General features: G+C 51.4%; 1 long non-coding RNA gene across 1 annotated transcript; it reads right to left on the reverse strand.

Moving 5' to 3' along the window:
- Positions 1-840: 840 nt before the first annotated feature.
- LOC138924550 (uncharacterized) lies at positions 841-6,115 on the reverse strand. The gene is made up of 2 exons (XR_011439469.1): positions 5,743-6,115; positions 841-1,017 (listed from the first exon to the last, which is right to left on the reverse strand). It is a non-coding gene; the product is annotated as an uncharacterized lncRNA (long non-coding RNA).
- Positions 6,116-6,436: the final 321 nt, after the last annotated feature.

Here is a 6,436-nt window from a genome sequence, read left to right on the forward strand (position 1 = left end):
CATATGGACAGCAGTCCTGTTGGATTAGGGCCCCATCCTCCAGCCTCGTTTTAACTCAACCACCTCTTTACAAACCTTCTTTCCGGATTCGGTTATATCCTGAGGTCCTGGGGGTTGAGACTTCGACGTGGACTTTGAGAGAAAACAGATCAGCCTAACAGCAGGGGTGTGTCCCCATGGGAGGCCCTCTGGGAGGCCCTGTTCCTTGTCCCTTCCAGACTCTGGTGGCTGCCCGCATTCTTTGACTTGTGGCCGCATCACTCTAATCTTTGCCTCCGGGTCACGTTGCCCCCTCCTGTGTAATTCCCTCTGCCTCCGTTTCCTAAGGACATTTATGATGGCATTTAGGGCCACCTGGATAAGCTAGGGAAATCTCCTCATTGTAGGATCCTTAGTTGCATCTGCAAAGACCCTTTCCAAAATAAAGCCACATTTTCAGGTTCCTGGGATTCGGATGTAGATATCTTTTTGGGGGGCCATTTTTCAGCCTACTAGAGCACCCCATTATACAGACGGGAAAATTGAGGCTCTGCAAAATGAGGTAGCCTGCCCCACATCAGAGAGAGAACAGAAGCAGAGGCAGGCTTCCAGACACAGGGGTCTGAACTCAATCCATGGCTTTTCCCAGTCAGCAGGCGTGCCCCGGATGAAAGCAGGACGAGAGGAGGACCCTGCCCAGGAGGACACCTCACCGAGAGGTTCCCGGATGAGAGGATGAGCACGGCAGCTCTGCAAGGACCGTGTACTGGGAGAACCCCGTTATCATCTTCTTGGGGTGAAGCCAGAGACGTGTACTTGTGGGCTAGCAAATTCCTAGAAGCAAGGAATGCGACACAAGCCTCAGCTCCAGAGAAACCGAATTTATTTTGGAAAATGTCTCAGGTGCACAGGGCCAGGCTGCTGGAAGAACTCTGCAGTGACTCCGCTCGGCTGGCCGAGGCTGGAGACGGTGTTCAGTCTCTTCAGGAATGAGGCAGCGGACGCGGGAGGGCTTGCCGAGTCTTGTTCAAAGAGACGCTGGGAGGCAAAAAGTCTCAGTGAGGGGCCGCCTGCGCTGAGGTGTGGAGAGCACGTGGGAGGAGGATGGGCTCGGGACGCCGGCAAGTGCTCTTTTGTTTGAGGAAGGAGGCACTTGCCACAAGCAAAAGGAGAAGGTTGGGGGCCAGCTCATCCCGCTTTGCCTGGGACTCTCCCCACTTACGCATGGAAAGTTCCACCCTCAGGAAACCCCTTATTCCTGCACAAACAGAGACAGCTGTTCCCCAGGCCCCAGCACTGACTTGAGTCTAATGAGCCCCCTAAAGGTATTTCCAATGGCAAGGCCAAGGCCACAGCTCTGTCTCCTCGGGGACGGGGAAGGGCCTTGTCTGTAAACTACCCCCAAGGAGGCAACATAAAAAGAGACGCCTTTGCTGGAGATGAGCTTGGCTGCCCCAACAAGACTCCAGGCAACGGGCTTCTGCACAGTAAAAGGTTATCCCTTGTCCCCGTAGCAGGTGGACTCACACAGTTCTGAGCTAGTGTGGTGGCTCCACAGAGCCGGGGGTTCAAGTTCTTTCTATCTTGCCGCTCCACCATCACCAGGGCGTCACCCTTGTCCACAGGGACTACCCTGTTCATGTCCTTCACCGTGCCATGTCTGGCTTCTCGGCTCTCCCATCCCCCATGTACACAATTCCCTATATTAAGTTCCCTCTGGCCAAGAGTCTAGAGAGGTTTCTGCTCTCTGGGTTGGGTGCTGACTGGTACCGTCTGACCTGAAAATGGTAAGAACCGCAGAGAGAGAAATGGGCAAGAGAATGCCACAAACACACCCATTTCAGACACATCTGAAGAAGGGAGACAGCACAGAGGGGCCTGGGCATTCAGCGGCTAGATCTGAGATGGAGCGAATGTCTCGCGTGTGTTGTCCATGGGTAGGTAGATGGTTTGAGCTGAGTGAAGCTGCAGCATCTCAGCCTGGATGGAGGCTGTGTCAAGGAGCTCCTGAGTAGGGGATCCCAAGATTGGAGTGAACTCAAAGGGAGCGGGCAGGCCTGGGGTGAGGAGGACAGGTGGTACTCAATAGGTTGGCTGGAGGAAGCAGGAGTGGATGCCAGGAAGGTTCTAGAAGGGGCAGGCAGTGGGGTGGTCAGGAAAACATGCCTACATGTCCAGGACATTGGAAAGAGGAGGAGAGAGCCACAGAGTCAATAAAGGGAGGTGGCAGGAGACTCCTGGATGACGAGGTAGGTCAGCAGGGCTGGTCAGTTTAGGCCTATATTATGGGCTGAACTTTGTCCCCTAAATTCTGATGTCACCGTCCTAGCCCCTGGTAACTCAGAATGTGACTGTATTTGGAGACAGGGTCTTTAAAGATGTAATTAAGGTAAAATGAGGTCATTAAGGTGAGCCCTCATCCAATCTACCTGCTGTCATAGTAAAAAGAGGAGGTCAGGACACAGACTGGCAGTGAGGGAGGACCACATGAGGACACAGGGAGAAGGTGGCCATCTGCAAGCCAAGGAGAGAGGCCTCAGAGGAGACCAAACCTGCCAGCGCCTGCGTCTCGGACGTCCTGCCTCCAGACTGTGAGAAAGTACATTTCTATAGTTTAAGCTGCCCCGTTCTGTGGTATGTTATTGTGGTGTGGTGGCCCTGGCAAACTAACACAGTCCCTGTTTCCAAAGCATTTTCTTTTTTTCTGCTTTTTCTCCCCCAAATCCCCCCAGTACATAGTTGTATATATATATTTTTTAGTTGTGGGTCCTTCTAGCTGTGCTATGTGGGATGCTGCCTCAGCATGGCCTGATGAGTGGCGCCGTGTCTGCGCCCAGGATTCGAACCGGCGAAACCCTGGGCTGCCGAAGCGGAGCGCTCGAACTTCACCACTCAGCCGCGGGGCCGGCCCCTCTTTTATTTTTAAGAAAATTAAGACATACATAAAAGTCTGAAGAATACTAAATACACGTGCTCTCATTATGCAGAATTAGCAACTGTGAAAATATTTTCCTATTTGTTTCAAGCATTTTTGGTAAAATAATTAAAACATTACAAGTATGGTTCAAGTCCCTTTGACCACAACACTTTCCCCTTCTCTCCTTCCTCAGAGGCGATCACTGTGAAGGAACTGATGTGGATTGTTTCAATCTGGGTGCCCAGGAAAAACATGTGGAATCGGTTTGTGTGGGGTTTTAATTTTTTGCAATCACGCTACGTGTCTTGTGAACCTCAATGCTACCACGTTGTAACCTCGTGTGTAGGATTTCTCACAGTACAGCTGGCAAACCAGGGTCAGATCAGCTGGTACAGGACAAGCAGGGCACACAACACCAGTGAAGGGAGTAGTGACAAAATTATCCCCTGAGATTCAGTCAGAGAGTTTAATTTATTACTAAATCTTTGCTATGAGCTAATTTCCCTCTTTAACAAAGAGAAGACACAGGCTCTAAGTTTTCTGCAAGCAAAGGTATCTGGCTAGCTTTTCATACAATTGCCATTTTCCATGAATTGACTTTTACGATTACTTTCTATTCAAGATGAATGATTTTGGTCTTTCATTCATGACATTAGAATAACTTTGTCCTGTAAAACCAATTTAAGTGTAAAAAAGAAGATAGATTTAAATATTAAGTCAATAATGGTACAGATGGTGTGTGAATATTGAAAATTAGTGAAGGGCATTCACAAACAGGATTCTGGGAAGAGTTGGAAATGCCCGTGAGCTCGAGGTGTCTCCAACTATCAAACACCCTGACAGCGTCTGGCGCTGTGGAATGTGTTCTATTCATTATTTGTTGGAACCCCATAACAACTCTGAAGAAGGGACAACTAAGCCTCTTTTGCAAATTAGGAAACTGAGGCCCAGAGGGGTGAAGTAAGTGGCCCAGCCCGTATTTGAACTGTCTGACTCCAGGACTCGTGTGTTTAAGCCATGCCTACGACCCTGGAGTCTCGTCTTTGCCAGAAAAATGGGACTTAAAGACATGTCATCTGGGGCCGGTCCCATGGCCAAGTGGTTAAGTTCACACACTCTGCTTCAGTAGCCCAGAGTTTCGTGGGTTCCGATCCTGCGTGCGGACATAGCGCCACTTGTTAGACCACGCTGAGCCAGCATCCCACATAGCAGACCCAGAAGGACCTACAACTAGAATATGCAGCCATGTACTGGGGGGCTTTGGGGAGAAGAAGGAAAAAAAAATGAAAAATTGGCAACAGATGTTAGCTCAGGTGCCAATCTTAAAAAAAAAAAAGGACACCTCATCTGAGGAATTCACAGGGTCGTCAAGAGGTCAGAACAATGCAAGGATGTGAGTGTGCTCTGAAACCTGAGGAATGCTCTCTGGGCACTGCGTGGGCGGGTGGGGGCTGCAGAAGACCACACTTGGTTTAATGCTCTGCTGTTGCCATCTTGAGATTCTTAACACTTTCGTCTGTGATTGCGTTTGGAAAGACATCCAGTGGGGCAGGGGAGCATGCACAGGAGGCCTGGAGCCTCTGCTCATGTGGGGCCTACCTCCCATGGCCTCCTCAGGATGGGGTGTCACTTCCCACTCTCTGAGTCCTGGCCCCTGGGCCCTGTCTCGCTTCCCTTCCCTGCCCCCACCCCACCACCGCTGCTGTTCTCTACCCCTCATGTCTGCGGGCCACGCTTCACCGTTAATCCGCCCTGGCCTAGGTATGGGCACAGGGAGGGTGGGAGCAGGGAGGGCTGGAGTCCAGTGTGCGCCCCGTGCAGTCTCATGTCGGGTGAGGCGTGGCTGCCCTTCCCCGTTTGCAATGCCAAGACTTATCCAGTGCACACCTGAGCATACGCCTCTCGTCCACCCTGCATCTAGGGACCCAGGGTCCTGGCACCAAGGTTGAACTCCCTGGGGCAGCTGGCCCAAAGGAAGGGGACATTGACTTCCCCACCCCCTGCCGGGCCCCACTTTTCATTTTGCTCTGATCCCCACAAATTATGTAGCCAGCCTTGAGTACTGAATCAGTGTAAGGGAGTACTCAGTGTGTGTCCATGTGTATACTGTGTGCACCTACTTGGAAAAGCAAGAATCCAAAGGGAAAACCCAGGAGGCAGGAACCGTGTTTAGAGAAGCCTCCAGGGGCAGGAAAATCCATGCGAATATGGTGGAACACAGATGAGAGAGGCCCAAACCCGTCTCCATCTCCCAGGCATCAGTGGCCACGGGCCCCGCTACGCATCTGTAAGGTGAGGAGGCCTGAGTCTCAGTCAGCCTCCGGGAACAGAATGGAAGTCTCTGGGCTCTCCCCCCAGATACGAGCCCAGACCCTCCACCTTCTGCATGAAACTTCAGGGCGTCAAGCTTCCCCAGAAGCCCCGGGGTGGCCCAGAGGGACTCCGGGTTAGGAATTCCTGGCCTGGAAGTGCTCTGGAACTCCTTCCAGCACCCAAATGAGGCAGTAAGGGGCACACTGCCTCCGAAGCTAAGGGCGTGGGAGGCTGGCTGAAATTTTAAAGCACGAAATGAGACTGCGAAGGAAAACTTTCAAAAGGGCAAGGGAGATCTGTAAAATGGCAGAGCATGTGGAGGCTCTGAAAGCTTCCTGGGAAACCAGGCAGTGAGTTTTAAAAAGGACAAAAAGGAGAGAAAACAAAGGAAGTCCACAGTCCTAGAGGAGAAATTGACGGCTTAGCAGATAAAGACATGGGGAGGCTCCGGGAGACTGCAGGAAACGGGAGAATTCCGTGAAGCCGAGCTGACTCATGAAATGTTTGCGCTAACGGGCCCCTGGGGAACTTACCTAAATTCCACGGTGGGAGTGACAGCTGCTAGCCTGGTCCCTGATGGGCCACTGATGGATTTCTGGGGCCAGCTGGCCAAAGCTCTGGAAAGAAAGAGCGAGTAGACACTGTCTCCAAAGAAAGCAACTCCAGGGCCCTGGGGAAAGTCAAGAAGGAGGAGGAGAGCAGACATGTGAAGTGAGGGGAGCAGAAATGGCACGGCAAAAATGCTTAAATTCAGAAAGGAAGACCGGTGTCGGGGGGGAAAAGAGCAGAGAGATGACGCATCTGTCGGGGAAGAAGGCAAGCACAGGAAGGGCAGAGATGAAAATGGGAATGTCTGATGGTCAGGAGAGATGCGAGAGATGGATAGTCTTGTCTGTGGGAGAAGCCGTGAACGCTTGAGTCACGCATTTCATAATTTAATTGCATAATTGGTAAAAAAAAAGAATTAACAACCCACACAAAACAAGACCAAATGTGATTCGTGGACACCTGGATCCAACAAGAAGGCTCTCTGAGGAGCGGACCAAGCTGAACCCAGGGGCGGAATTAGTTTTCCAGAGCGTAGCTCCCCTAAGAGGGAGCACCACAGGTCACGGAAAGCGTCTAGCATCAGACCTGAGTTTAAAACTGTACCGGCCACTCCCAGCGCTGTGATTGCAGTCATTTAAGTTCTTCAAATTGCAGTTTCATTATTCGTCAAAGGAGAAA

The sequence above is a fragment of the Equus caballus genome, chromosome 6 (genome assembly GCF_041296265.1).
Source record: "Equus caballus isolate H_3958 breed thoroughbred chromosome 6, TB-T2T, whole genome shotgun sequence".
Classification (NCBI taxonomy): Eukaryota; Metazoa; Chordata; class Mammalia; order Perissodactyla; family Equidae; genus Equus; species Equus caballus.